This window comes from Arvicola amphibius, chromosome 3 (assembly GCF_903992535.2).
Source record: "Arvicola amphibius chromosome 3, mArvAmp1.2, whole genome shotgun sequence".
NCBI classification, from domain to species: domain Eukaryota; kingdom Metazoa; phylum Chordata; class Mammalia; order Rodentia; family Cricetidae; genus Arvicola; species Arvicola amphibius.
The window spans coordinates 66,396,302-66,406,958 of NC_052049.1; the positions used below are offsets into that span (position 1 = coordinate 66,396,302).

Genomic DNA, 10,657 nt, shown 5'->3' on the forward strand with positions numbered 1-10,657 from the left:
GGTAGCAAGCTCTTGGTCCCTCTTAAGTTCCCTCAGTATTGGAACAAGCTGTTTCAGAGTTCCACTGAGGTTGCAGGGGTATAGGTGGATTGGGGGATGGTGGCTGGATGGTTTTGGGTTTGGGGAATCCTAGCTGCAGAAAACTCCCAGCTGGCTGGCTAGAAAAGTCAAAGGAGTTGGGGGAGGGGCCTGCAGTTTTATCCCACTGGAGAGGTCCTAGAGAGTGGGACTTTCCCTCATGTGGCTGTTCACTCACCTCTTAAGTCCCCTCAGTATTGAAGAAAGCTGTGTTTCAGAGTTCCACCAAGGTTGCAGGAAGATAGGCAGGTTTAGGAGCAGGGTGTAGCTAGTAGTTTGGATGGCAGCTGGATGGGTTCAAAGATGCAAATCTTTACGGGAATGCATTGGTGGTTTTGTCAGCACTGAATATCTCAAACCTGAGAAGAGTCCAGCGGCAGACCTGGGGTTTTAAGACAGTAGGCATTTTGCTCAAAGTTGTAAAACTCTCTCCTGTCAGGAAATTTTGAGGAAAAAAAGACTTTTCCTTTGAGGGAATTAGTCACCTCACACATACCTTTAATCCTCTTCTATATAGTGCCATCTTTCAGCCATTATCAGCTTTTCTTCTATATTCTAATAGTATTGAATAAAACCTCTTTTGCCAGTTTAATTGTAGAATTATGCCATATAATAGTTTATTCTTCAATATGGGAAAGTGTTTGATAAATACATATAATATTCACTTAAATACACTATTTTGTTTTATTAAATAGCAATGTCATGACAAATTATAGCAAAATGATACTGTATGTAATGACTTCAAATTGAAAGAATTCTTTGCCTACTATAAATACCTTATGGTGTCCTAAGTGAGAATATATGTGTTTTATTTATTCTTGAGTGTATTCTGCTATTCCTATTTATTCATGAAGGAAATGCACTTAGCAAATGTGCCTAATCAATACACCAAAGATACTGTACTTGAACTTTGAATTTCTCATGCAGTGAATCCGATACATTCTTCTACAGATTCCCTTTGGCACCTGAGTAAATTTCTATTCCTTTAAAATTTTTATGACTGTTTCTCCATCTTCACACTGGAGGCAGGATTTCACCTCTTTCAGGCCTCCTCATGCCTTTCCTGGAAGACCTGCCTTTCTTGGATAAGAATTAACATAAAACTGATAGAACTGGCAGTTCTCCCTGTAGACTGTCTCATTCTGGCCATTGCTCTTACTTAGATTTTAAAAATATTCTATCATTTTCTAAGTATGTAAGCAATAAGAGATTCCTAGTATCCCCAAGATTATCCTCAAAACAATCAAACCTGTGATTCTCTGTGCATTTGTATATGTATATATGTTTACACTTATGTGCCTATTTATAGTTGTAAATGAATATAGTTTTGCATAATATTATGTAAGAAAACAATCACAAAGAGACCCTCATCTCAGAATATGTTCTTGTTGAAGACAATATCTAAACCAGTAGAACTAATTATATAAAAATCTTATCTTATAGCTGGTAATCACAAGAATAGTCAGATAGTCAGGGATCTGTTTTAATTGCGAATGATACTGAAATATATCCCAACTCAAGTAACAAAAGGATAGTAAAATTCATATTCAATTGTATACACTCATTCATAATCCAGTAATTTTGATAATTAATTAATTTAATGAACTAAATATACATGTGTTTACATTACTATATTATGTAAAAAGTGAAACAAAGTAGCACCTTTTAATATAAAAAAATTCAGTCTAAGTCTCATATATTGACTTAGCCGTGTTCTCTTTATTGATTGTTCAATTTTAATGATTATAAGGCGCCCATCATTGCTTGTGCAGTAGTGGAGTACAGGGTAATGGCACTAAGTAAAGAACAACTCTACCAATATACAGCCACCTCTTATCTTGACCCAATATGTAACATAGAGCCTAGGCAGTCTCTCCAGTTCTAGCAAAATTGACTGTTGTAAATTTTTGGTAATTTCCAAAGTATCTTTTAAGCTGTAAAGTAGAAGGTTTGTTTGCTTTTCTGAATATAGTGTTCATTACTTGTAAGCTGCTTCTGCTTCTAAGTAACATAATGGATTCTCATTTCTCCTGAGACAGACATCCTGAACAGTGCAGGTAACAGGAGGCATCTCCAATGTGCACACTATTCCTGGAAAATTATATGAATTTGAATGTTAATTCTGTTTATGTTAGATTGAATTTATTTTTCTAAATTCAGAAGTCTTTTTTTTCTCTCTCTCAGTTCATTTTCAACTGTCAAAAGTCACAGCTTTTCCCAAAGTAGTATAAATAACATAAAACAAATGTAAAGGAATAAAAAATAAGGGTGGCAAATTCCTAAGCTTTTTGAGGGACAGGAAAAGAAGTGTATAAAAAATACAGTCTTCATTTTGTCAACAATTAGATTCCTTATTTTCATAGGCTCAAAAACTTATAAATCAGAAATGAGTCTTACAGATTTTCCATTAGTTGTAGGCCTTTGATGACATGTCCTAATATTAAAATACTTTTCAAATTTAAGAATCTTTTTAAAATTTTATCTTTGAGACTATAATTTAATTATAAAATTTCTCCCCTTCCTTTTATCTTTCCAAAGTCTCACATGTACTCCTTTACACTGTCCTTCAAATCCATAGTCTCTCTTGTTGCTAATTGTTACTGCATGTATACCGATGCATATACATGCACATATATATTTCTAAACACAATCTGTCAGTCCACCTAATGCTACTTGAATGTATAATTTCACACAGGCCATTGGATACCTGCTAACTGAAGTGCTCTTTTCTGTGGAGACCCTCCTCCTGGAGTCCTAGCTTTCCTCAGTTACTATAGCTCTTTTGTAGACTTTTCTCTATCCAGGATCAGTTCATTGGCATCATCCTTGTTCAGCTCATCTTTGGGCAGTCATGTTGGTGAGACTTTATGGGCAGAGCTTCTGACAGTCCTGGGAGAGCTACTCTTCTTGCAAGCCCCCCTGATCTTATCTTTCTGCTTCATAATAAGTTAAAATATCCTTTAAAAGTTACTGAAGCTGCTAGGTGGCTTTTGTCAAATTTACACAGAGATATCTGCATAAAAGATCTTCAACTGAGAAAATGCTCAAATCAGATTGCCTGTAGAAAGTCTTTAGGCTGTTTTCTTGATTAATTATTAATGTGGAAGGTTCAGACCACTCAGGGGAGTGTCACCTCTAGTCTTGTGGTCCTTGTAATGTATAGGAAATCAAGCTGGGTAAACTACAGAGACCAAGACAGTGAGCAACATTCCTCCATGACTTTTATTTCAGTTCCTCCCTCATGGTCCCTATTTTGGATACTGAGTGTGATACAGAAATGAAAGCCAAATAAAACTTTTACTACATCGATTTCTAGATGGTTACACTAGTTCATTGTGAAGATCTTTAAATATGACAAGGTAATAAATATTACCTTGTCTGAAGGTAAGAGAGTTTTAGTTTGTTCAAAGTTGTTGACAACAAGTGTGGCTGCACACCCTGACCTAAGGTGTGGTTACTCAGTGCTTTAAACATTAAGATGGCCCATACAGGTAGATCCACTTCATCCTGACCAAAGGTCAGAAAATTCACACATATTTCTGCTCCTTCTTTTGAAATAGGAAGTTTGACCTAGGGAATGGTTTCCTTCAGGGTATATGGTCTAAGGTTTACTGCCTAAACAGCAGAATGCTTTCTTAGAAATTAATGACTTAATGTCGCAAGTGTGTAAGCAAGTAACTGTTCTAGTTGTCCTTTGTTTCATTTATTTATTTATTACTATTAAAATTTTCCACCTCCTCTCCTCCTCCCATTTCACTCCCCCTCACCCCTCTTCTCCTCCCCCTCCCTCTCTCTCAAGTCCAAAGAGCAGTCAGGGTTCCCTGCCCTGTGGGAAGTCCCAGGTCCTCCCCCCTCCATCCAGGTCTAGGAAGGTGAGCATCGAAACAGACTAGGTTCCCACAAAGCCAGTACATGCAGTAGGATCAAAACCCATTGTCCTTGGCTTCTCAGTCAGCCCTCATTCTCTGCCATGTTCAGAGAGTCCGGTTTGATCACATGCTCCATCAGTCCCAGTCCAGCTGGCCTTGGTGAGCTCCCATTAGATCAGCCCGACCGTCTCAGTGGATGGGAGCACCCCTCGTGGTCTTGACTTCCTTGCTCATGTTCTCCCTCCTTCTGCTCCTCATTTGGACCTTGGGAGCTCAGTCCGGTGCTCCAGTGTGGGTCTCAGTCTCTATCTCCATCCATTGCCAATGAAGGTTCTATGGTGATATGCAAGATATTCATCAGTATGGCTATAGGATAGGGCCATTTCAGGCTCCCTCTCCTCATCTGCCAAAGGAACTAGCTGGGGACATCTCCATGGACACCTGGGAACACCTCTAGAGTCAAGTCTCTTACCAACCCTAAGATGGCTCCCTTAATTAAGATATATACTTCCCTGCTCCCATATCCACCCTTCCTCCATCCTAGGCGTCCCATGTCCCCAAGCTCTCCCCATCCTCCACTTCTCACTTTTCTCTCTCCATCTACCCTTACTCCCACCCCACCCCCACCCCCAAACTCCCAAATTTTGCCTGGCAATCTTGTCTCCTTCCAATATCCAGGAGGATAACTATATGTTTTCCTTTGGGTTCACCTTCTTATTTAGCTTCTCTAGGATCACGAATTATGGGCTCAATGTCCTTTATTTATGGCTAGAATCCACTAATGAGTACATACCATATTCATCTTTTTCGGTCTGGGTTACCTCACTCACGATAGTGTTTTCTATTTCCATCCATTTGCATGCAAAATTCAAGTTGTCATTGTTTTTTACCGCTGAGTAGTACTTTAATGCATACATATTCCACCCTTTCTTTATCCATTCTTCCATTGAGGGGCATCTAGGTTGTTTCCAGGTTCTGGCTATTACAAATAATGCTGCTATGAACATAGTTGAACATATGCTTTGTAGTATGTTCATTTTAAAGCAGACCTTTGCCTTCTGCCTCCGTTTGTATTGGGGTATAAGAGTGCATGGAAAATTAAATGTGAGTGATTCCATCTCACTGGAACTCCCCCCTGCTACTATTCTTTGTTTCTCTTTTACTATTTTTCTTTTGTGTCTTCATATTCTTTACTAACATCTGTAATCCCTGTGTCCCTATACTGGCAAGTGGTATCCTTGTCAAAGCTTGTCTCCAGAAGTTCATGCACCCATCAACATTATCTAAGAATTCTTTCAGTGCAACATTTTATGCATTTTGTCTTTAGGTTCCTTGGTTGCTGAGTTTTAGGCACCATTTCCACATAATTTCATACCAAAGAATTTGCCTCATAGACCTACTGCATTTGTTTCTTTTCCTGAAAAAATATTACTTTCTGACTTGTTTTTTCTTTCTCTCCTTTTCCTTAATGTTTCTCATTTTCTTCTGTTAAGAATCTCTATTTCTGTAATAGAGTTTGAAGTCAGGGAAGGTAATGCCTCCAGAAGTTCCTGTATTGTATAAGATTGTTTTGGCTATCCTGGGTTTTTTGTTTTCCATATTAACTTGATTATTGTTCTCTCAAGGTGTGTGAAGAATTTGGTGGGATTTTTAATGGGATTGCATTGAATCTATAGATTGCATTTAGTAGAATTGCCATTTTTACTATGTTGATCCTCCAAATCCAAGAGCAATGGGAGATCCTTCCATTTTGGTATCCTCTTCAATTTCTTTCTTCAAAGAAACTCTATTACAGAGCTACATTACTGAAAACAGTTTGGTATTGGCATAAAAACAGAGAAGTCGACAAATGGAATCAAATAGAAGACCCGATATTAACCCACAAACCTATGAACACCTGATTTTCAACAAAGGAGCTAAAAGTATACAATGGAAGAAAGAAAGCATCTTCAACAAATCATGCTGGCATAACTGGATGTCAACCTGTAGAAGAATGAAAATAGGTTCCATATCTGTCACTATGCACAAAACTCAAGTCCAAATGGGTTAAAGACCCTCAATATTATCAGAACACACTAACCCTGATAGAAGAGAAAGTGGGAAGTACTCTACACACATGGGCACAGGAGACCACTTCCTATGTAACAAACCCCAGCAGCACAGGGTATTAAGGGCACATTGAATAAATGGGACTCCTGAAACTGAGAAGCTTCTGTAAAGCAAGGACACTGTCAATAAGACAAAAAGGCAACCTACGACTGGGAGAAGATCTTCACCACCCCGCAAAAGACAAAGGTCTGATCTCCAAAATATATAAAGAACATCAAGAAAACTAGACTTTAAAATGCTAATTAACCCAATTAAAAAATGGGGCACTGAACTGAACAGAGAATTCTCAACAGAAGAAGTTCAAATGGCCAAAAGACACTTAAGATCATGCTCAACCTCCTTAGTGATCAGGAAATGCAAATCAAAACAACATTGTGATACCATCTTACACCTGTCAGAATGGCTAAAATAAAAAACACTAATGATAGCCTTTGCTGGAAAGGAAGTGGAGTAAGGAGTACACTCATCCGCTGCTTGTGGAAATGCAAACTTGTGCAACCACTTTGGAAATCAGTGTGGCGGTTTCTCAGGAAATTCAGAATCAAACCTACCCCCAGGATCCAGCAATAGCACTCCTGGGAATATAACCAAGAGATGCCCTATCATGCTACAAAAGCATTTGCTCAACTATGTTCATAGCAGCATTATTTGTATTAGATAGCCAGAACCTGGAAACAACCTAGATGCCCTTCAGTGGAAGAATGGATGAAGAAAGTGTGGAATATATATATATATATTAGAGTACTACTCAGGGGTAAAAAACAATGACGTCTTGAACTTTGCATACAAATGGATGGAAATAGAAAACACTATTCTGAGTGAGGTAACCCAGACCCAAAAGAATGAATTTGATATGTACTCACTCATCAGTGGATTCTAGAGATAAATAAAGGTCAGTAAGCCTATAATTCCTGATCCTAGAGAAGCTAAATAAGAAGGTGAACCCAAAGGAAAACATATAGTTATCCTCCGGGATGTTGTATTTTTTTTTCATGGTTTATTTGTTTATATTTTAAAAATTTCCATCTCCTCCCCTCCTCCTCCCCCTTTCCTCCCCTCCCCTCCACCCATACCTCCCCTCCCTCCCTCTCCAGGCCAAGGAGCCATCAGGGTTCCCTACTCTATGTTAAGACCAAGGTCCTCCCAACTCCCCCCAGGTCCAGGAAGGTGATCGACCAAGCTGAGAAGGCTCCCACAGAGCCCGTCCATGCAAAAGAATCAGAGCCCAGCGCCATTGTCCTTTGCTTCTCAGTCAGCCCCCACTGTTGGCCACATTCAGAGAGACAGGTTTGGTCGCATGATCCATCAGTTCCCATTTCCAACTGGAGTTGGTGATCTCCCATTAGTTCTGTCCCACTGTCTCCATGAGTGAACGCACCCCTCACGTTCCTGACTTTCTTTCTCATGTTCTCTCTCCTTCTGCTCCTCATCAGGACCTTGGGAGCTCAGTCCGGTGCTCCAATGTGGGGCTCTGTCATTTTCTTCATCTATCGCCAGGTGGAGGTTCTATGGTGATATGCAAGAAATTCATCAGTATGGCTATAGGAACTGGCCTTTTCAGGCTCCCTCTCCTCAGCTGCCCAAGGAACTAACTGGCGGCGTCTCCCTAGAAACCTGGGAACCCCTCTAGGGTCAAGTCTCTTGACAACCCTCAGATGGCTTCCTGTTGGAAGTAGACTAGATTGCCAGCAAAAATTGGGATCTGGGGGGGGGGGGTGGGGTGGCAGTAAGGGGTGATGGGGAGATGTGGGAGAAAAGTGAGGAGGGAGGATGGGGAGACCCTGGGGGAATGGGATGGTGGGGATGGAGGAAGGGTGGATAGGAGTGCAGGTAAGAAGATTTCTTAATTATGGAAGCCATTTTAGGGTTAGCAAGAGACTTCACTCTAGAAGGGGTCCCAGGTATCCATGGAGATGTCCACAGCTAGTTCCTTGGGCAGCTGAGGAGAGGGAGCCTGAAATGGCCCTTTCCTATAGCCATACTGATGAATATCTTGCATATCACCATAGAAGCTTCATCTGGTGATGGATGGAGATAGAGACAGAGACCCACATTGGAGCGCTGGACTGAGCTCCCAAGGCCCCAAATGAGGAGCTGAAGGAGGGAGAAACATGAGCAAGGAAGTCAGGACCACGAGGGGTGCTCCTACCACTGAGACGGTGGGGCTGGTCTAATGGGAGCTCACCAAGGCCAGCTGGACTGGGACTGATGGAGCATGGATCAAACCGGACTCTCTGAACATGGCAGACAATGAGGGCTGACTGAGAAGACCAAGAACAATGGCAACTGGGTTTTGATCCTACCCCATGTACTGGCTTTTGGGGAGCCTAGTCTGTTTAGATGTGCACCTTTCTGACCCAGAAGGAGTGGGGTTGGACCTTGGACTTCCTGCAGGGCAGGGAACCCTGACTGCTCCTTGGACTGGCAAGTGAGTGGGAGGGGAGTTAAGGGAAGGGGAGAAAAATGGGAGGTGGGGAGGAGGTGGAAATTTTTAATAATAAAAATAAATAAAAAAGAAAAACATCTCTATTTCTAGAGAAGCCTCTTCAATGGCTCTATGAGGTTCTTAATATCATTTCCTCTTTTTAATGGTCAAAAGTAGTCAGTGAAACCCCTATTATAGTAGCTACAAAAACATGGAGAAATAAATTTGAATTTTTTGCAATTTATTTAATATAAAAGACAGAGAAGACGGACTTCATAATTAAAAGTACTTTTTTGATTGCAAAGTCTTAAACAAACTTAAGGCATTATTATGAATACTAATGGCAATATGAAGAAGGTCATAAAATCAGCAGTCCTTTGAAAATCTAAGACATGAGGAATAGTGCAAATACTTTAGTACTCATCAGTTACACTCTCCAACTCACTGGCCTATCCATACAATAGTAGCAGCTAGTTAATATGTATTTCATATGACTTCATTCAGATCTCTATATCTACTTGAATGTTCACTTTCAATGTCAGCCTACCTAAAGTTAATTATAAACATAAAATTGTACAAATATAAACTACTGTCATGTGAGGTAACTAAATGGTAATTCAAAAATGACTAGGTCTATGCTTAACATTGTAGCATGAATGATAAAAACACATAGGCAGATATTGGGGTTCAGTTTGAAGACAGAAAAACAATGCAGCCAAGCCACTAGAGAGCTCTTACCTCTAAAAATCCTCAGACTGAAAAAGAATGAGATCTTGTCTCATTCAGCCTATATTTCTCTAGTACTAGGATTATAGGTTGTGACTCCTTAGTACTGTGACTGAGGGTGTGAGCTACCACCAGCTGGATCTGTTTCGGCATTGATCTTGCATAGCCCAGGGTGTTCTTGAACTCACAGATCCATCTGCCTCTGTCTCCCAAATCCTGGGCTTAAAGGTGTGTGACACCACTGCCTGGTCTCTAGTGGCTTAGACCAGGTCTTCTGGTCTTCAGGTAAGCATCATTTATATGTCTCGAAAAACCAAAAAAAAAATAATAATAATAAATAAAAAATAAAAAATAAAAAAACATAAATATGAAATATCACTATATTGCCCCTTTTGTCTAAAATTAAAAAGACTAGAAAAAGGGATTGTGGGAGAAAGGCTTCTTCCTTTCCTCTGGCTGCAGCCATCAGGTGAGCCACGATTGGCCGCGTACAAGTACATCCAGGAGCTCTGGCAGAAGAAGCAGGTTGGACGTGATGTGCTTTCTGCTGAGGGTCCGCTGCTGGCAGTACCGACAGCTCTCTGCGCTGCACCTGGCTCCCCGCCCCACCCGGCCCGACAAAACACGGAGGCTGGGCTACAAGGCCAAGCAATGTTACGTCATATACAGGATTCACGTCCACCGTGGTGCCCGCAAACGCCCAGTGCCCAAGGGAGCGACTACGGCAAGCCTGTCGTCCATCATGGTGTGAAACAGCTAAAGTTTGTCGGGAGCCTTCAGTCTCTTGATGAGGAGAGAGCTGGACGCCACTGTGGGGCTCTGCGAGTCCTGAATTCTTATTGGGTTGGCAAAGGATTCCACATACAATTTTTTGAGGTTGATCCTCATCGATCCATTCCATAAAGCTATCAGAAGAAACCCTGACACTCAATGGATCATCAAACTGGTCCACAAGCACAGAGAGATCCGTGGGCTGACATCTGCAGGCTGCAAGAGCCGTGGCCTTGGCAAGGGCCACAAGTTCCACCACACTATTGGTGGCTCTCACCATGCAGTCTGGAGAAGGTGCAACACTCTGCAGCTCCACCATTACCGCTAATACAAGTAATGTTTGTACAATTCATACCCAATATACAATTTAGGACAATAAAAAAATAAATAAATAAAAATAAAAAGACTAAAGCTAATATGAAATATATATTAAGAATAATAGCTAAATACAATATAGAGGCAATAAATATATCAACAATGCCTAATCCATTTCAATATGACAAATGCAGAGAAAACACTCCATATCTATCCTATCTTGGAATGAAGTTTTTACCTAATTAACTTTCTATCAAAACTTGCATTACCATTCCAAACTATCTTTTGATATCTTTCAACCTTATATACTTTACATTTCTTAGTTAATTTCTTTTCTGTCTCATAAACAATGATAACTATAACT

The 10,657-nt window shown here is 40.4% G+C and overlaps 1 pseudogene; it reads left to right on the top strand.

Moving 5' to 3' along the window:
* The first annotated feature begins 7,859 nt into the window (after nt 1-7,859).
* On the top strand, nt 7,860-10,306 carry LOC119809238 (annotated as a pseudogene).
* The last annotated feature ends 351 nt before the right edge of the window (nt 10,307-10,657 follow it).